The sequence below is a fragment of the Corvus brachyrhynchos genome, unplaced genomic scaffold (genome assembly GCF_000691975.1).
Source record: "Corvus brachyrhynchos isolate BGI_N302 unplaced genomic scaffold, ASM69197v1 scaffold100, whole genome shotgun sequence".
NCBI classification, from domain to species: Eukaryota; Metazoa; Chordata; class Aves; order Passeriformes; family Corvidae; genus Corvus; species Corvus brachyrhynchos.
In genome coordinates this window covers 649,844-669,530 of record NW_008236230.1, presented here as the reverse complement: position 1 = coordinate 669,530, position 19,687 = coordinate 649,844, and the positions used below count along the sequence as shown (strand labels likewise).

The window sequence follows — 19,687 nt, the reverse complement described above, 5'->3', positions numbered from 1 at the left end:
TTAAAGAAAAATTGGGCTGCTTAGTGCCTTGGCAATTCCATGCTGCTGATAGTAGCATTGCAAGCAATGAAATCAAAGGCAATGTAACAAGATACTGATGCATTAGAGATGGGGAGGGTTTAAAATTATATACAAAGACATTTGTCAATTTGAATTTGAATGCATAAGAGGAGAAATATGGAAAACAAAATATGAACTCCAGTAACTGCTCAGGTTTAAACAGTGCAAAGCTGAACAATGGTAACTTCATTGCTTTAACAGTAGCTGTAACTTTCCTGGGGCAAGTTGGAAGGGATGAAAACTGTGAAAGGAAGTAAGTCTGGACTATGAAAACACTTCCTAAAGATTTCTGTGTTCTTTGCTGACTGGAGCCTCAAGATGCTTGTTCATGTAACAAAAGGGTATGAGCAATTCTTAGAGGTACAGTTCACAGTATGTTCTCATAGCTGATGTTGTCCAGGTCTCTTTGAGACTCTGTTATGCACTGGCCATTGAAAACAACCCAACTTCCAAATTCTGTCCTTTTTAGTAACTTTTCAGTCAAGCTATTAGGGTGTATCTGCATCCAACCACCCTCTTTAATGTAAAATAGCAGCTATTCCTCCTTTGTCATGGCTCTCATGTATGATTGTTTGTTAAAAAGAAATTAGAGTTGCCATCTCTGCCTGTCCTGCAAATTTCCTGTAACTTCATGATGGAGTTAAATTGGTATTAAGAGCAGTGAGCAATGAGAGTTTGGAACATGGTTTCAGTAGCAGGGTGAGGTGCTGTTGAGGATGCTCTGTAGTTGAGTTGGCATTTAAACAGAATTTAATTGGGATAGTTCATGCCTGTGTTTAGTAACAAGCATGAACTTTTATAACACACTTTAATATAAGGTCAGATACCTGTACCATCTTTGTCATTCAATTGGAAGAGCTTTTGCCCAGTTCTGGGAATTATATTTTAGGAATAAATATGGACAGGCTGTGGGGTGTTCAAGAGAAGTCTAACAGGTAGTGCACAAAAAAAGAAAAGGATTGTGATGTAGAACTCACCAAGGAAAACCTTTTTAAAAAAAGGAGTTTCTCTTGTTTTCCAGAAAAAAAGAAATTTGCAGAGACTCAAAGAAGTTTTCTGATGTATCAAGGACACATCTCCAGGACCAGCAAAGTCATGATAGGAAACAGTTTGTTCATTTATCAACAAAAATGACTGGTATTAGGAGGGACACTCTAGCTGTAACTAAGTTAATCCCTGGAATGGCAGGTTATGCAGTCTTTGCCAGTGGAGACTTTTAAGGAGGTTGGAAAAATTCTTGCTTGTATGTTCTACCTGCTCTAGTGCAAAAAAAGAACTGTTCTAGTTCTGATATTTTGCATTGCACTTTTTGAGAACTGGAGAGGAGGGCATGTCCCAAACCAAAAAATTCTCATGGCTTCAGTTAATCAAGAGTCAGTGCATAGCAGTGACGGTGCTCTGCTACCACAGATGAGGCACTTGAAAATCCAGGTGTTACAAAAGAGGTGTTTAGGAACTGGTAAGGGAATTAAGTACGTTTGCTTTTCCCGGATCTCAGAGTACGTGTGAAGCTGCTCAGGTATAAGAAGTGCAAAGCTGAACAGTAGTTCTGTTCAGGGCATATGGACTAGGCTCCATATTTCTCCTCAAAATAAACAGAAGAGTGTGACATTTCAGACTGATGGTGTCTTGACCTACTGTTACCTTGTGTCCTCTCTCTTTATCTCTGTCCACACATTCATCTAGTACACCCTGGCAAGACAGCTGAGTGTCTTTCATGCCTGGAGTTTGTTCATACAATGCAATGCAGAAGGTAATGCAACGAGACCCTGCACTGGAGTCCCTAGGTGCCATTTCAGTAGCAATCACAATCAATGCTATCAGCATTTACTGTGGATTCATGTGTTTAATTTTACTATGCTATTTCTTAATCCACATAATTTCCTTTTTAATTTGTCTTACTCTGTCTATATTGCTTCCCCTTTAGCTCTCATTTAGTTTTCTTCATTAATACTCTTTTTTTTTTTTTTTTTATTTTCCTGCCTGCCCAATTCTCCTCTCTGTCCAGCTTTTTAAGTTGTAGTTGTTACTCCTACAAAATATATTGTAGGAGCCAGCAGATACAGAGTTTGTGTGATGTGCCTCTTATAACCATAAAACACCTTAGGGAGAATACTTTCTCAGCCCAAAATATTGTATTTTTCCTTCTTGCAAGATTATTTAACTTCCTGTCTTTTTCTCATTTCTTTTTAGGTTCCTACCACACTTACTAGGTTGGTGGGTTTTTTTCCAAGCAACTATAAAATAGAAGTCACCAAGCCATTGGATCTAGGGGGTTTTTTTATATATTTCTACATGTACATGATAAAAAAAGGGAAAATAAAAGTTTATGAGCAAAGAGACTGAAAAAGAAAGGAGTGGAAGTCAAGGAGAGTCTGTGCTATAGGTCAGCAAAGAACACGGAGACTGAGTGCAGATCAAAGAAAGTTAAAAATTATTTGACAGCATTTGATTTAGAACAGCCATGCTGAGAAGTCTCCTGTAATAATTTATCCTACCTTTCACTCGTAGATTGCTGAGCTGTCTTGAAAGAATTCAGAGACTGTGGAATGCAGCCTCTCTTTTCATTTATGATACGAGAAGATGGGATGCAATGTTATGTGTCAATGTGAGATCAAGATGTCACCCTCTATCAGGACGGCTCTCAATGATTTTCTACAAAAGGCTGTGAATGGAATATTCATGGGAAAGAAGGAGTTTATCCTATGCTTTATGAGGCTGATTGAAGAAAGCTTAGAATAAAATGTCAATGAGTAGAATTGTGCCCTCTCCTGAGATTATTTCATTTTGTAGAAACTCTCTCACATTATGAGTGCTTCTGCTGTGGTGGGGAGGTACCATAAAAATGGAATGCAATAGGCTGTGCTTAAGGTTAGTGTGATTCAGGATCTGGTGTTTTCTGTGTCTTAGAGATTTGCTTCTCATCTCAAGTGTATGTTAGAACTGTGACTTTCCACTGAGTACAGTCCTGTTCCTCCTGAACTGGGCTCCATAATTCATTGCAGAGGCAAAGAATATAAATCACAAATGAATACATAGAGGAAGACAAGCTAAAATGGAACTCATCAAGGTTGAACTGTACTGTCTCAGCTACAAAAATGTTTTAGGAAAGTTTTACTAGCATCCTAAAAAATTCTTATGGGGCTTCTGCTATTAGTTATGCAGGAGTGCCTTGACATCTGTAGCATCTGCTGCAGTGCAGTGTCCCTACTGGTGCTACACCTGCTGAATTCATGTGTCCAACCATACCCTCTAAACCCATGAGACTGGTTTAAAATTGAGAAAAGTTCACTCAGTGCTCTTAGGTTTGGGGTTTTAGAATTACACCCAATAGTACATGTCTATGAGGCAAAGCAATATAAAGGTGTGTCATCAAAAAGAGTGAAGTGGAATGCCCAAATGTGCTGGAGCTGTTCATACTCTCACCAGTCTTGATGGTGGCCACCTGCCAAACAACAGAAACTATACAGGGAGTGAACTGGGAGTAGTTTGCTTGCAGTAAATGCCTAATGATAATAAATGCTCTGTTCTGTGACAACTCCATTTTTGTTTAGATAACAGTCAAATTAGTGCTGCTGTTTTCACTGATGGACGTGGCCTGATTGGCAGTGGAACATGATTCAAGTATAGAAGGTTTCTGCTGTTTATCACAGGAAATCATAAAAATATGTCACAGCAGACCTTTAACATTTTTCTTCTATTTCTATAATGCTCCTTTATAAGGAAAATGACCTGTAGGAATTTAATTCATGAGCACAAATTAGATGCCAATAATAAGTTTTAAGGGATGTAATTTAGTTTTTAGCTAGAACTCACAGAAGCTTCATCTAGAAAAAAACCCTGCATTTAAAACAATCAAAATGATCCTGGGTACTCATGCCTGACTGATACATTTCTTCTGGGAGAAGGAAGTCTGAGTTAGAAGTTTTCAGAAAAGGCTGATTAACAGCAACTTCTGGTCTTACATTTTATTCAGTGTAGATGGTGTTTAGAACATCTTCAAGAAGATAAGGTATGAAAGCAACTTTTGAGCACACTTATTTTGTCATAACAGTGTGCTTGCACTTCTACTATACTGTATAAGGAGAAAAAATTACAGTAAGAACCAAGACAAGATGTGTTTTTCTGGAATTGTGCTGCTATTTCATGGCTAGATAACCACTGTCTATATAAGAGGGTCGTTGGACAGTGAGCTCAAATGTACAGGTCTGCATCATCCACATCTATTTTTATTCAGATGTATCTGATCCTCAATCTCTGTTTTGCCTTTAAACTTTTCCAATACTTATTCCATTCCATTTCAAGACTATATGTAATTTATTATTACCACACACCACTTCTAAACCTGTCTTGCTTTCTATTAGAGTGTTTTGTCTATTTGCTGCCTACCACATCCTGTGTCTTATTTTTGGGGCTTCCTTCCTCTCTTGCAAGTGCCCATCTGTGTGCAGTGGTTTCAATGACCTCCAACTTTAAAGCTTTACTAAATTTTGTGAAGTTTAAGCAGTACGTATGTCTGAGCTGCTCACTCTTTTACTATACATATGATGCAATCCCGCTTACTCTAATTGGGTGTCTACTTCACAGGTGAGTTTAATTTCTTACTGCAACAAGAAATCTGGAATGATTGAGTGGCCTATGACCGGTCATTGCGGTTCTCACTAAGGCCAGCTGATAAAGAAATTTATCAGGGGAACCAGAAATAAGGGTCTAAACTATGTGGTCTTAATCATTCTTTGGAGGGAGTGGCACTCTTTAATGATGTCAGACAATGAAAACTGAGATTCCTGTCAGGAAAATGAAGAAACTAAGACTTATTTTTTTCATCTAAGAGCTAAAAATTTCAGTGGGACTTAACAAAGTATGTTAGTTTAAGCAGAGATACAAGATTTTCAATAGGTTTGTGCAAGCCGGTCTGAGCAATCCTCACTTTTGTTTCTTTGAATTAAGACTACTTTGATTAAAATGCTCATATTAAATTCAACACCCCACTGAATTTTTTCCTTGCTTTGTGGAAAAGTCTTTTGAGGCTTTTAATATCCAATGTTGCTACTATTTCTATTTGAAATCAGAGTATATGTAAAGTGTGTTTTTCCAAGATTATTAGAGTAAATGCAGTAACTGCAGCACTAGATCAAAGGATTCACCAGTTACGATGCAGATTTTACCATCCTTGTTTTAAATGTGACTTCAAATGCAATATCTATCACTAATGTTTGTGGCTTTTTGTTTTCTAAGTTGTGATCTTGAAAGATCTATTTAGCATGTAATTATTAACAGTTTGCATTAAGGTTTGTAACATGGAAGCAAGGCCTTGCTTTAGCCTGTTAATGCGGGGTTCGCTTCAGTTCACTGACTTCTGTAGACCTGGTGTGAGATGATATTCCTTTGGCCACCTTTAGTTGTGCAGTGAAAAATGTAGATGCATCTTCCCTTTATTTGAAGATACATTTGAACAGCACTTCAGGGAAGTTGTTCAAGCTCTTTACGGATATATGTAAATTAGCCTTGTGATTATTTTGGTGTGGGTTCAGTCCATGCAGTAATGACAGAGTCCCATGTTTTAGTGCAATTTTCCAAATACTACATTTTGAGGTGTGACTTATGACCCTTGGTTTATGTATTTTTTTTTCTCACAGATTCTGTGTCTATTTCACAGACAGCTAGTGAAGTGGGAATTCCAGTTTCCCAGATAACCAGAAAACTTAGAATCATAGAATCACAGAGTGTTATGGGTTGGAAGGGACCTTAAAGATCATCTAGTTACAACCCCCCTGCCATGACCTTCTACTAGACCCAGTTGCTCAGAGCCCTGTTCAGCCTGCCTTGAAGGGCCCTGAAATTTTATTTGGATATGTCCATATCTGTATTAAGACGCCTGTGCCTAAAGCCATAATGAAGTTATCCTCTTGAATGATGCATACAATTAACTCCCTATAACCTGTATTACTTGTCCTTCTAGAACTGCTGCAACTACAAGTGGATGCCTGTGTCATCTGCATTATCTGAGGTGAGATCTGCTGTGCTTTTGAGAGAGTATTTTCCTAATGGAAGGATTTTAATTTACTGGTGGTACTATTTATTATTTTTGGTTTCATTTTTCCAAGCCGTGGTTACCCTGACTTTCCTAATCAGTGTTTCTCTAGTGTTGCCTCCCCCACACATCTGGTGGTGATCTAACCGAAGTGATCTCCAAGTGTGGTTTTTTGTGTCAGACACTACTTGCAAAGTCCAGTAGACATGAAATCCAGAAGTCTGCTGGAGTCACTGTTACTGTGATGTGCTGTCTTGCACAGAATGTTGGCCTGTTGGTCTGTTTCCATAAATCCCATAAATTAGAAGGAGAAGGTGAAGAAGAAGTAAGAAAGAGAAAATGAAGATCATAGCCCCAGTGGCAGTACATGAGTGACCCATAGGAAGCCAGCCCTTTCTTTCACATTTTTCAACTGGAGACTGAATATTGGGACTTCATGCATCATGGATGCTCACCTCTACTGTGCACCTACCAATTCCATCTCTGTTTGAATCATTTTTGTCACAAACACTTTCTAATAATGTAACTGCTTCCAGCAAGCTACAAATTACCTTAACACTGCTTTGGCTTGCACTGTGATTGTGGAACCTGTGGAATCTCAGGTTCTAACCCTGCACGTGTACTCCTAAAGTTGTCTTTTGGTAGTTTTAGACCAATACATCTGTCAGTCTCAAATGCAAAATATGGGCATTTTCCATGTCATTTTTTCCTCAGGGTCACCTGCACAATACGTAGTTCACACATTCAGCACTTTTAGGGAAAAGCTGGAGGCTAAGAAATCCCAGAAATGAGAGAATTGCTGTCTTCCTAAAAATTGGATCATATTTCCTGTGCAGAAGGTTGTACGAGCCGTGCTCAGTGTAAGCATTTGAAGAAGAAATTGAGATAATTGTGTGACTTTAAAATGTACTGTTCAGGTACATGCATCAGGGTAGTGTCATTTCACCTGCTGTACATACATGTAGCTACCAGTGACTCAAATGAGTGAGATCGATTTTATGCTTGACGCTTGACTGTGGCTGGAATGGTGGAGGCATGTCATAACCACAACAGGCCACAGGACTCTCAGATGAGGAAAGGATTTTAAGATCTAAAGCTGAAGGTTAGGTGTATTTGTGAAGGGGAATGCAATCAAAGGATACATTTTTTTCAGTGCATCAGAAGAAGGGGCTCTAAACACCCTCTCCCGAGGAATTCAGCTGCATATCAGTGAAGGTAAAGTGGATGTAAGAAAAATGCCATGTGTATGGAGAGCATTAGGAAAGGTCATATATTTCAAGAAAGAATATTGTTTACAAGGAATGTTAATAGGTTTCAAGGGAAATGTTAATTTTTTTTCCTGGCTGAAATAGCTACTGTAAGTTTTTAATGGTTAATCATTCATTCTTGAATTTTTATATTAAGCATTTCATATTACTTTATTGACTTAACTTTTATGCTCTTCTTCATTTTGACAGTAAAGAATGACCAGGCAATACTCTTTGAAAATTGGAGACCATTTGCAGCTGCTCTCTGCTGAGGAAAGTGAATAATAGGGTGCCCTCAAGGAATTTCAAAGGTATCACTCAACAGAAACTTTTGTGTCTGAAGAAAACTAGATCATTTTATCATGGTAGGCATACTGATATGTTTGCTTTAATAAAATGCCATATTTCTGCCTTTAATCTCTTGTCAACCAGCTATTAAAACCCCAAAGTGTATGCGTGCAGCACATGTAAACACTTGTAGTTTCAAGTTTGTCACACAACATGCAAACAAAGCCTGTAATTTTTGTTTAGTGAACAATCTGTAAGAAACTTACTGAGTAATGGCAATAAGGCTCTTTTTCTCGCCCCTTCTTCAAGCCAACAAATCAATTTGGTTTAATTCAATAATCCATGCAATTTTTTAAAAGCATTGTCTAAATCCTACAGAGCTCTCCAAAGTGGTCAGATGACGAAATAATGACAACTGTTTTCCATGCAAAGAGTGAGGAGCACCTGAAATAATAAGCAGTGTTGGAAGATGATTACTTATGAGAACTGACATTATGTGCCTCGAGCCCCTGGAATTTTGCACCTGCACTGAACAGTTCCCCTTGTCTTTCAGCATGGCAATTCTGTGCTGTTAACTCACTCATCATTTCTTGCCTGTTAAGGCAATGTTTGAATCGGTGCCCACAGTAATAGAAGCTTGCTTTGGAAGTAAAAGACTTTGTTTGTGACCCAGGTCTTGTGGTCCTTACATCATGCTAGTTCAGAAATTCCCGAATTTCTGAATCCTCAATGTTTTTGTGGATAAGGATACCTTAATGAATTTGGGAATTGTTTCAAATAATAGTAGAAGACTAAAAGATAATATTTTCTGAACAATAGCCAATAAATATTTTCTTAATAACAGTTATGCTGTTTATGAAATAGATAAAAAAATAATTACCTAAACAGATATCCACGTCTTGTCTGCCAATCGCTGTGTGCTCAGGTATTTCAGAGGATGGTATACATGAAAGAAGCCTGTTTGTTCATAAAACACTGTCCCAAAAATGCAATGATAAAGATGGAAAACTATCCATTTAGGATTGTCAGCAGTCATATATCACATCAGTGAACCCCAAGTATTGGGAAGGGTTGGTGGTAGAGAGGGAAGAATAAAACTTCTCGTGCTGCAGCTGCACATGCTCATGTCTGCAGAACAGATTCCAGCACCTGTGTGTGAACAAACTGGGAGTGAAGATTGAATTTCCCTGAGACTGGTGGAAAGGGAGTCACAGTTACCCTAAGCCAGTAGCTACACTGTCAACTGCCTCTTTGTACCCATCCGTTTCCCCATTACATTGACTCTTGTCAGTGTTTCTTTCAATGGAATAGTGTTAAACTTCCTTATTTCTACTCCTGGGGAAGTTTTTCAGTACCACTACTAAGTTCTGTGCCCTTTCTTTAACTGCTCTGTTTTATTTAAGATGGAGTTTATCATAATGAAGTTACTGTTAGAAGCAAAGAGATGTAATAATTTTCAAAAGTTACTATTTAGTTGTTGATATTCCATAAATGGAACCTGTAGTAAGTTTTCATGTAGGCAGGTGGTCAAGATTAAGATGCCTTCACACAGCTGTGCAAATTGTTTTCCTTTTATTGTTGCAGTGTTCTAGGTTTCTTTTATTTTTCAATGCAGTAGCTACTTTTGCATGTGCGAAACAAAGAATTTTTTCCTTTCCAAAGAAATTAATATTCCTTTTCTGTGTTGAATTTCAAATACACAGTGCCCTAGAGTTTTTGGGTCCTTTTAAATCCCCTAATAATCTTCTTTAGCTTTGGCTAGCTAACATAATTTAGTACATTTTGCCACCTCTCTGTTACCTTACTCGCTTCTGTAATGTATTTTCTTTGTTTATTTTGTTGGACCCATGTTCTGTTTCTTCCTAAACTGGAAACTGGTAACTAATCTCTAAATCACAGGAAGGTGTTCCTGTAATCTATTACTTTGTTTACATCTTGAGTTTAGCTGGAACTTTTTCTTTAGGTCTGAAGCTTCTTCAAATATTTTTTTTTTTAATGAAAAAAAAAAAAAATTTGACCCTGCTGACCAATCCTAATGCATTGAAAACTCATAGGCTTACATCATAGAATTTATGCTCAATTCCCTGTTTCATAGATCTTCCTTGGATTTTTGTGTCAGCCTGTTAACTGAGTTATTCTCATGTCCAGGATTGCCACCAGCGCTTTTGCATTCACATTTCATATAAAGAAAATTTGATAAAATGATTAGTATGAGTTAACCATTGCCCAGTAAGGACTAATTAGTTATTGAACAGGTTGATACTGTTCTATGTACCGTGTATAATCATAGCTTGATACCATGTGAGTACATTCACATGATTTCCTACTTACTGTCTATTATTGTTGCTTATTTTTACTACGCTACCTGCTAAGTATTTTTTAATCTTTTCTAAGATATTAGTATCATCTACCACATTTTTGCTAGTAACTTGGACAATTGTAAGTCACTTAAGAGCCTTTGCTTTGATTTAGAGCTGGGTGTGTGAACATCTTGAGACCACCTAATCCTGAAGTGGGAATCTCTCTCTCAACTTTAGGTTCAATGTTGGCTGTTTCTGACTTATGTTCTAAATGATTTGCCCCCTCACCCCACTGTTGTTTCCTGTTGTGACATAATCTTTGACAACTTTTCCATATTGATAAATTGTGGGTCACCCACTTTCTTGTGACATGTCTGTGGGGGACTTGGCTCTTGTACTCTAGTACATCTTTTTAGTCCCTGATTCCTGTGGTCTCCATCATTAAATGTTTTTGCCTGAATCTGCAGGCCTCTGATGGGAATTTTATCAAGGCTGTGTCTGTAAGTCTTGCAGTGTACTTTGGCTACCATGTGAAGTTATAGGATTTTTCTTTTCTTTCCACTAAGATGTTTGCTGGAAAAGGCTTATTTGTAGTAATAGAAGGCTCTTGCAGTCTCAAAACAAAAAAATACTACTATTAAATGTTGGAACAAATAGGCTGTTTTAGCAAAGTGTCCTCTTGCTTTCTTGTGTTATCTTATGTTTAGTATTTATGGCTAAATCTCAATCAGTAGGCCTGGTGGTGTTTCTGGGTCCTGAGACGTGTGTTTCAGACAATGTTCCATAACTTCTCAAAGTGCAAATATGATTCAGTATGCAGTTCTTATGTTTCTTTCACTGATATGCCATGGGTGGGGATAGATGGGGCTACTGCTTAACACTGAAAAGTGAAAAAGGGAAGCTGTGGTATACAATTATGAATTAATTAGGAAAATATTATTCATAATTGAAACACAAATGCAGTGTGTTACAACCATTAAATTTCTGTATTGAATTTATTGCTGACAATTTGCTTTGCATAGTCTGGATTTAATACTTACAAAATATGATTGCAGGCAGAAACTGCACTTCTTTTCTGCATTTTGTAATGGGATTTTTTGTCAATTCATTTGAGTGTGACAGGAGGTCTGACACACTACTGATGAACTATAGCAGTTGTCATGAAAGAGTGCAGGATGCTGCCTATAAACACTGATTTTGAAACCCATGAACATAATTCTTCAACATTCTAAAAACATGCATCAAGTATGTCTTGCATTACATATTCTTTGCTGCATAGAGTCAGACAACAAGCAGGCAGGCAATAATTAGGATGGAGCTACAACAGAAATTAGTTTCATAGTTATTCTTAGGCTTAGACTTTTTTTTATATTACAAAAAGTAAATTGTTTAAAGCTTTCTTGTGTGCACGTGTCTGGTTTAGAGTAGAGTACCCGAGCCCAGCTCTGGCAAAATAGAAAACGGAAATGTGGCTTTGCAGGAAGTTCTGGCCATGATAACACTTTGCATTTTGCAAAGTACTTTGAGCAGCTCTACTCACCTCAGGCATTTCCCCTGTGATGCTTTACAACTGGTGCAACTCTGTGCAGAGGTGCTGGCAAGGTCAGTGGTGCTTTGCCTCCCTCTGACCACTGGCTGCCATTCCTGGAGCAGTAATTTGGGTCTTGGTCTTCACTGCAGTCCTTCATAATATTCAGGGATGTGCAATATCATCTTCCTTACATGTGGTTGTCTTTGGGATGTTAAACTAGACAGGCATCGTGCACAGTTCCTGGGATGTGTGACAGGACAGTCTCCTATTTCTGCACAAGAGAACTCTTGTTATAAAAGAGTACCAACAGTACTAGAGTTGTGTGGGAGTCTTTTTGTTTGAGTGAGTTCTTTTTTATCGTAATCTTTGGCAGTGCAAACGTTGTTATTTTCTCAAGAGATGCTCTCCCACTGAAAAAAGCACATTTTGTGGCCTTTGCTTACTCCGGGTCACCTCAACAGGACAGGCAAAATATTTATGCAAATAAAAATGCAGAGAGTGTTCTGTGTTAATCTGTATGGCACACTGGAATAACAGGATCAGCTCCTCAGTCTGCCATCATCTTTTCATGCATATTTAGGCAAAATGCATGTCTGCTTTCTCTACAATCTGTAAACACTTTAGGACAAATCTTTATCTGCAGGACAAAGTGGGATGAAACACAGATTTTAGCTTTGTCCTCTGGAAACTATTTTCAAAATGGCTTTGTGGCATCTCTCTAGACCCACATTTCAGTGCCAAGAGTCAAAGATAAAAATGAATGTTGTGGTCTCATTTTAGTCCTGTTTCTATCCAGGCTTATCTAACACATGCCTGTATTTGGAAAGCAAGGACTTCTGTGGTCATAATAGAACTGGAGTGTTTTTGGGAGGTATGTAGGGAATTACAAAAGCTAAACCTATTATTTTCTGCTTGCTCAAACTGAAAATGTAAATATAAAAGGCTCAAACTACTTCTGAGGCATCGTGGTCATGCTTCTTCATGGAGAATAAAAGATGTCCTTCAATCTGATTAGATAAGGTAGTTTTTGTTCCTCCTTCTTTATGAAATAGTAGTGAAATGCAGGAGTCCAGGAAGGAACTAAAATCTCAGGGTGGTAGAAGATGCACAATCTGGAATTAAGTTGGGGTTTGTACAAGCCTGGTGCTCATGGGGCAACAACAAAGCTGTGCTGTTTAGCAGCAAAAGCAGCAATCATGGCAAATCAACTGTATAAGCACTGTTTCACCCAGCAGTAGGGTTTCCATTTTTCCCTAGATATAGGATGAAATAGTTCAGAGACCTCCTTCTGTAAATATCTTTCTGGTATTCCTGCAGGGCAAAGATTTAACATGCAGGGTGAACTAGAGCAGAGAGACAGAGCTGTGTGTCTTCAATGCACTGAAACTCCTGAGTGCACGTGCAATCCCAAGGAGTCCTCAATACCCTGGTCTTCCTGTTCTGCTCAGAACTGTTTTTACAGGATCACCTGGCAGCTGCCATTGAAGAGTAAAGAAATTCTGTCTGATGTTGGTGGTGTGCATTTCAAGTAACCGAGCATAAATTCTCATGAAGTATTTTAGACAGAATATGGCTTTGGGAATCTCTAAAGGAAAAACCAAAGCATGGGAGGCTTCAGTCTGATGTGAAGTGTTGCTGAGTGTTCTGATATGCTCAATGCTTTCACAGATTTTAGAAATCAAAAGCCACAAAAAACCTGCACTCTCAGAATGAAATTCTAAGTATGGTAGATGCAAGATGGCTTTGATAGGATCTACCTCCAACTCCTGTTTCACTTAGGCTTTTTGTTTGCAGAGACTGGCAGGATGAGATGACAGTTTTTTCTGATGCCCCTGTTAATACTTTTCACTAACAAGGAAAGGGGAAGGGAATAATTCTCTGCAATAATATTGACTTCTTATGTGATCTTAGGTAAGTTACTGGCCTATTGTGTGCTCAGCTTCCTCAAGAAGAGAACAGTACTATTTCTGTGGCTTGCACAGGTGTTATGACTGTTGCTGTGAATAAAGGATATGTTGTTTTTCATGGGTTGAACCAGCACAGAATGTTTTCAGTTCTCACTAAAAAAAAAAAAATTAAAAGGAAGAATGTGTCCAATCAGTCACTGTGCTTTGGCCAGCATATATTGAATTGTTCCATCATGCTGTATAAATGTGGGGTTTTTGATTTTTTCTTTGTTTGTTTGTTTTTAAATATTTAATTTTTTTGAAGTCATAGGTGAATTTTAAAATAAAAACTGTCCTTCTGGGAAAACCAATTTTCTCTAGAAAATATTGAAGCAGAATGGTTTTTACATTTCAGACAGTGAAACCCTTAACATTTCTGAAATAGCTCTGTCAGAAAAAAACCCCCAGCTACTCTTTGACATGTTCAATTACTTCCTGTTCCAACCCCCATATTTTTTTTTCAGCCAAACTGTGTGTGAGTTTATTGTAACAGTAAAATTCTTTGAAAGATGAACTTACAGACCAAGGTGCATAAAAGAAAGCTGAGGTGACTTTAAACAACCTTTGCAGCCTTTGGACTCCAGTTTGATTTATAGATATTTGTATTTGTGTGTCTCCTCTCCTGGGGCTTCCCAAGGAATCCCAGGAGTGACAAAATTTCTTCTGTGTTAAATTCCAGTACTGAAACATTTTTCTAGGTCTTGGCCTTGGTGAATGTTATTATCCTGATGTGTATTTAGGGCACCTCAGGAGGCAATTGTTGAGTCCTTTTCTGTAATGTTTGACTGTGGCTTTGCAGAGACTGCCTGTTCTGTTCCTTGGTGCAGGTCACCACCTGGCACAGCTCCATTCCCCAGCAGTGTCTGTGCCACCAGCTCTTCTAAATGCCTTGACTGGGGTTATTGTTAGACTTAGCCAGCTATTTGAACAAAAATTCCCATCTTCTTGAGCAAAGCATGAGTGCTGATAACAGCTGGTAGTTGGCCTGATGATCAGTGCTTGCATGATTTTCTGGATGCCTTGAAGAGAGCTTTTCCAAATTTCAAATGCAAATTTTATGGAGGAATAAGCACACTTACTTCATCAGGTCTTACGAAAGCCAAACCCCAAAACCTCATTCAGAAGTTCATAGCATGTCTACCCTCTTTCTTCCTGTAAAGGGACTGAAGAAAGATTTCTTTTATGTTAATTAGCTACCTGCTGAAACTTGTTATAACAAGACAGAAAGCAAACTCCCCTTTTGGTGAGCAATCCTGAGATTGCACATTTATTACCAAACTATAGTTTGTAAATATGAAAAAAAATCCCAGACAGCTTAAAACATAATTATTAATGTAACAAAGCAAGGCAAGAACAGCATCCAAAGAATTCATGTTTGAAGTCACAGATAATCCTGTAATTGCTACTTCTTGGTAAAATTCTGAGTATGTGAGAGGAAGCCTTTATTTTAAAATGGCACATACACATCAAAGACACTTTCCTTGTCTTTCATACAGCTTTCTTTCAAGTAAAGAAACACCCACACAGAAAAGGAAAAAAAAGTTCTGTTGTGCTCAAAAGTCTGTTCATTTCTGCTCAAAGTAAATGCTGGTTTTTGGCAGCCTACGGATGGAAATGTGTTTAACACTGCGAAGGTGAATTGCTGCTACAGCAAGGACTGCAAGTGGATGTCAGCACAAGGGAATTATTGTCTTGTTTTTTGTGACTGGTTCTTTGCTGAAGGGTTTTGGACAAGCCATTGCCAAAGCTTAGAGCAATGTTTGTTTCCTCAAGTTGCTGATCTTCATAAAAGCATCATGCAAGGAAAATTTGCCTTAGTGAGGATGAGAACATATTGCAGGTTTCAGTATTAAAACTGGAATTCTGACTCCTGCGTGCACAGAGCCTGCTAGCAGAGGTGTCTGGTCAGCTTTCCTGAGAGTAGTGACCACACTATTTTAAGGTAGAAGATGTCAAGGATCTGCTGTAAGGATTTTTCTCCCACTGTGATTAGCCAAGACTTGAACATCACCTGTACCAAAACTAATGTCTTAGAAATTAAGCACTCACATTTTAACGGAAATCTACCTACACTCACACAAAATAATAGAGGATAGCCTATATATATGATTTTTTATCCTCCTATAGTCCTATATTCCTGTATACTACACGGTATGCAACTGCATTTTCATCTCTACAAAATTTTACAAAACATTTATAAGTGTTCTGTTTATCTGAATTTCCCTAGGACTTTTCTTTAAGTGATAGGCAGGACCTGGTGGAAATTTGGTGTACCCTGAATCATAATTGTGCTTACTTTTAACTTATGTTAACTTATATGTGGTGGGCTGACCCAGGTGCCCACCGGAGCTGCTGTATCACTGCCCTCCTCAGATGGACAGGGGAGAGAAAATATAGCAAAAGGCTCCTGGATTGAGATAAGGGCAGGGAGAGAGCACTCACCAATTACTGTCACAGGCAAAACAGACTTGATCTAGGGAAAATTAGTTTTATTTATTGCCAATCAAGGGGAAAATTAGTTTAATTTATTGCCAAACCAGTCAGAGTAGGATAATGAGAATTAAACACTAAATCTCAAAACCACCTTCCCTTACCCTTTCCAGGTTCAACTTCACTCAAAAATTCTCTACCTTCTCCCCACAGTAATGTAGGGGGAAGGGGAACTGGGACTGTTATCAGTTCATCACACATTGTCCCCACCAGTCCTTCCTCCTCAGAGGGAGGGCGCTTCACATTCCTCCCCTGCTCTGGTGTGGGGTCCCTCCCATGGAAGACAGTCCTCCATGGATTTCTGCAAGGTGAGTCCTTCCCACAGGCTGCAGTTCTTTATGAACTGCCCAACCGCGGGTCCCTTTGCCAGCAAACCTGCTCCAGGGTGGGCTCCTCTCTGCGTGGGGCTACAGGTCCTGCCAGGAGCCTGATCCAGTGTGTGCTTCCCATGGCTCACAGCCTCCTTTGGGCATCCACCTGCTCTGGCGTGGGCTGCAGGTGGATCTCTGCTCCACTGTGAACCTCCTGGGGCAGCAGTAGAGGAATCTCTGCTCTGGCACCTGGAGCACGTCCTTCCCCCTCCTGCTTCACTGACCTTGGCGTCTGCAGGGCTGTTTCTCTCGCATATTCTCATGCCTCTCTCCAGCTGCAATTGTTCTTGTGTGGCAACTTCTTCTCCTTCTTAAACACATTATCCCAGCAATACAACCACTGTTGCTGATGCACTCAGCCTTGGTCAGTGATGGATCTGTCTTGGATCTGGCTGGCAATGGCTCCATCAGACATGGGGGAAGCTTCTGGTAGCTTCTTTCAGAAGCCATCCCTGGAGCTCTGCTGCCACCAAAACCTGGCCACACAAATCCAAAGCAATGTGTCATTGCTGCCTCTGCTAAAGAGCCTTTTCTGAATTCCTGAGAAATCAGAATCATCAGAACTGTGGTAGTGACCTCCCTTCTTGCAGTTCATGTTGGAAATAAATCTTTTGTATACTGATATTTGTTTCTTCTACTGCCCACCTTCTTTTGTAAGATGGTTATGGCATGGATTGCCTCTTGTCATTACAACCAGGTTGATCCTATTACTACAGTACAGGTGGCAGTAAATGATGTTTTAATCCCAAAGATAGTGCCCATTTAATTTTAAAAGGCATCTGGGTTTTTTGCTCATGCTAAGCATGGATGTCAGCACTCCATGGCCTTGAAGGACTTATTCTCTTGTTTACCAATGGGTGCTAAAAACCACAGAGCTAGTATGGAGCACTGGAACATAGGTGAAGTGTTTGGTCAGTTGTCTCCCTGACTGACTAAAACGTATTTCCAGACTACTCTTTTCATTAATCATTTCCAGAAAAGAGGGAACAATATGTTCCCTATGGGCAGATTTGGAGATGCCCTTTCTGGTTCTCCTGCAGCACCACCAAGTGATTGGAAGCAGGAGCTGCTCAGAGGTGATGGACACAACAGAGCTGAACCTCTCCTAGTAAATCACAGGCCACAGTCAGCTGCAAAATCTTCCAGGACAGTAAGTAACTAAATAAACCCAGCTGATTGTGTGTATCTGATCTGGGTATAAGGACACTGTGTGAGGGGGCTTAAAAGCAAGCAATATAACTGGCATAACTCATCCTGTTAAAATCAAGAGGAGTTTTATCGTGGGTTTATAATGGCAGTGGAGCTTAGCCAGAGCTGGGGGCTATAGAGCAGGATCCTACTAAGCAGTGTGTCAGAAATTTCTTGGTGATGGTTTTCTTGTGGTTATAAACCTTGTTGCCAACAAGTGAAGCCTTTCCCAAACTGGAGTTCTTTGCACAATGTTTCTGCCACTCTTTCTTCCCAAGCTGTTCCTGCTGCCTTGTGTGCCATCAGAGTGCACTGCTGGGTAGATAGCACAAACTTCTTTCAAGGAAAAGTGTATGCTTGCGAAAAATTGAGTGTGACCCCATGCTTCAAACACACAGTCCTGTTGTCATAGATATCAGCATGAGGAAAATACAGGCATTTAGAAAGGGAACAGAGAGAAATATTTATTTTGCTGTAAAAAGTGACCTTGGAAATGTGCATATCAATTAACCAGCATCTGCCAAGAAGTTTTTCTACAAATAGAAAATTAAAGAGCTTGCATAAAAGTACTTTTGTCTTTCTGAAAGAAATGGCTGGATGCCCACATGAATACTATATCTTCACCAAAAATGTGTATTTTTTAAAATCTTTGATCAGATATACCAGGATGAAATTAGTCTCAAGAAAAAATGCTATTGAGAGCCAAAGGAATTGGGAAATGCTAGTTTAGTTCTTTTCACATGAATCTGCTGAGAAAGAACAGAACTCTTGTGCCTCTTAAATGTTTTCATAACTGTTCCAATATCCAGCTCTGAGTGAGAGAGGGCTGTGGACATTCACTGTATGTCAAATGCAAGAGAGAGACAAAGGGTCTGAAGGATGAGAGCTCATTCTGCATAAACTAACCCAGAGCTTTGGGCAACAACAGCGCTGCCCCTTGACAGAATGAGCTTATATGTACTGAATAATTAGGTGCACCTATCTGCAGCGGTTTGGTTTTGCATGTCTTTTTGTTACACTTCAGTCGAGCTTTTGGATAGAAATAATTTTCAGGAATCTGGTATTCAAGAATTAAAAAATTGGGGAAATGGGACAGATAGTCTGGTGGGTGACCCTGGAAAATGGAAAAGGGAGGGAGAGACATTAAAGCGAATTGTGATATTTCAGTTGGGTTATGTGATTTTTGGTCTCTCCATTTTAAGCAAAGCAAATGATTACTAAAGGCCAAACTGTACTGTAAATTACCCAACCAAAAGGATTTAGCTTTATGTGAACAGCTTACTTTTTAACTTTTTTTTCCCTTCAAACAAATACATTGTTCTTAACCTGTTTCTCAGGAAAGGAGGAGGAAATCGGCAACTTTTATTAAACCTACACTTGGGGTAACATTGTCTCAACTCTGAGGGACACTGACTACTTATCCTTGAACCTGTGATTGCTGAGCACAGGTTGGTGGCTTGTGACCACAGCGCACAACTTGATAAACTCTGTCAATCACCACGGTATCTAGACTAACAAATTCCACCTTATTTTCACACGCAGAGCTTTGCCTTAATTTCTTTTTATGTGAAGGACCCACGAAAGCTGGAAGACATGTTGGACTTTGTTGATTTTCCTAGTATTTCAGTTTTAGCCTCAATATCCTGAATAAACCAGTTCTATGTCAATAGCTTCAGTCCATTCACGATTTTAAAGCTGAAACTTCCTTTACCAAGCAGCATTACTTGTAAGCTGCCTTGTGCTTGTAGTTGATAACTCTTACTGTAACATTCTCCTCATATTTGACAGATCAGATTAAAGATTTGGCAAAAAATGCGTGCCTCATCTAAATGTTTTTTTGAACACTTCCAGGTATTCCACCACTTCCCTCGTCAGTCTGTCCCAATGCCTGTCAACCCTTACAGTGAAGAAGTTTTTCCTAATATCCAATCTAAACTTCAGGCCATTTGCTCTGATTCAACTTCAGGCTATTTCCTCTTGTTCTATCCCTTGTAACTTGAGAGAAGAGACCGACCTGCACCTGCCTACAACCTCCTTTCAGGTGGTTGTAGAGGGCAATAAGGTTCCTCCTGAGCCTCCTTTTCTCCAGGCTAAACATTCCCGGCTCCTTAAGCCACTCCTCATTGGTCCCCAGACCCTTCACCAGCTTTGTTATCCTTCTCTGGAGCTGCTCCAGCACCTCAACGTCCTTCTTGTAGAGGGGCCCAAGACTGAACACAGGAGTTGAAATGC

General features: G+C 39.3%; 1 long non-coding RNA gene across 1 annotated transcript in view; it reads right to left on the bottom strand.

Annotated features, from left to right (window-relative positions):
- Window positions 1-11,763, bottom strand: part of LOC108449787 — a 34,855-nt gene extending 23,092 nt beyond the window's left edge. Inside the window, exon 1 of the long non-coding RNA XR_001866075.1 lies at window positions 11,470-11,763. This is a non-coding gene — a long non-coding RNA (uncharacterized LOC108449787). The remainder of the gene's footprint in view (window positions 1-11,469) is intronic.
- Window positions 11,764-19,687: the final 7,924 nt, after the last annotated feature.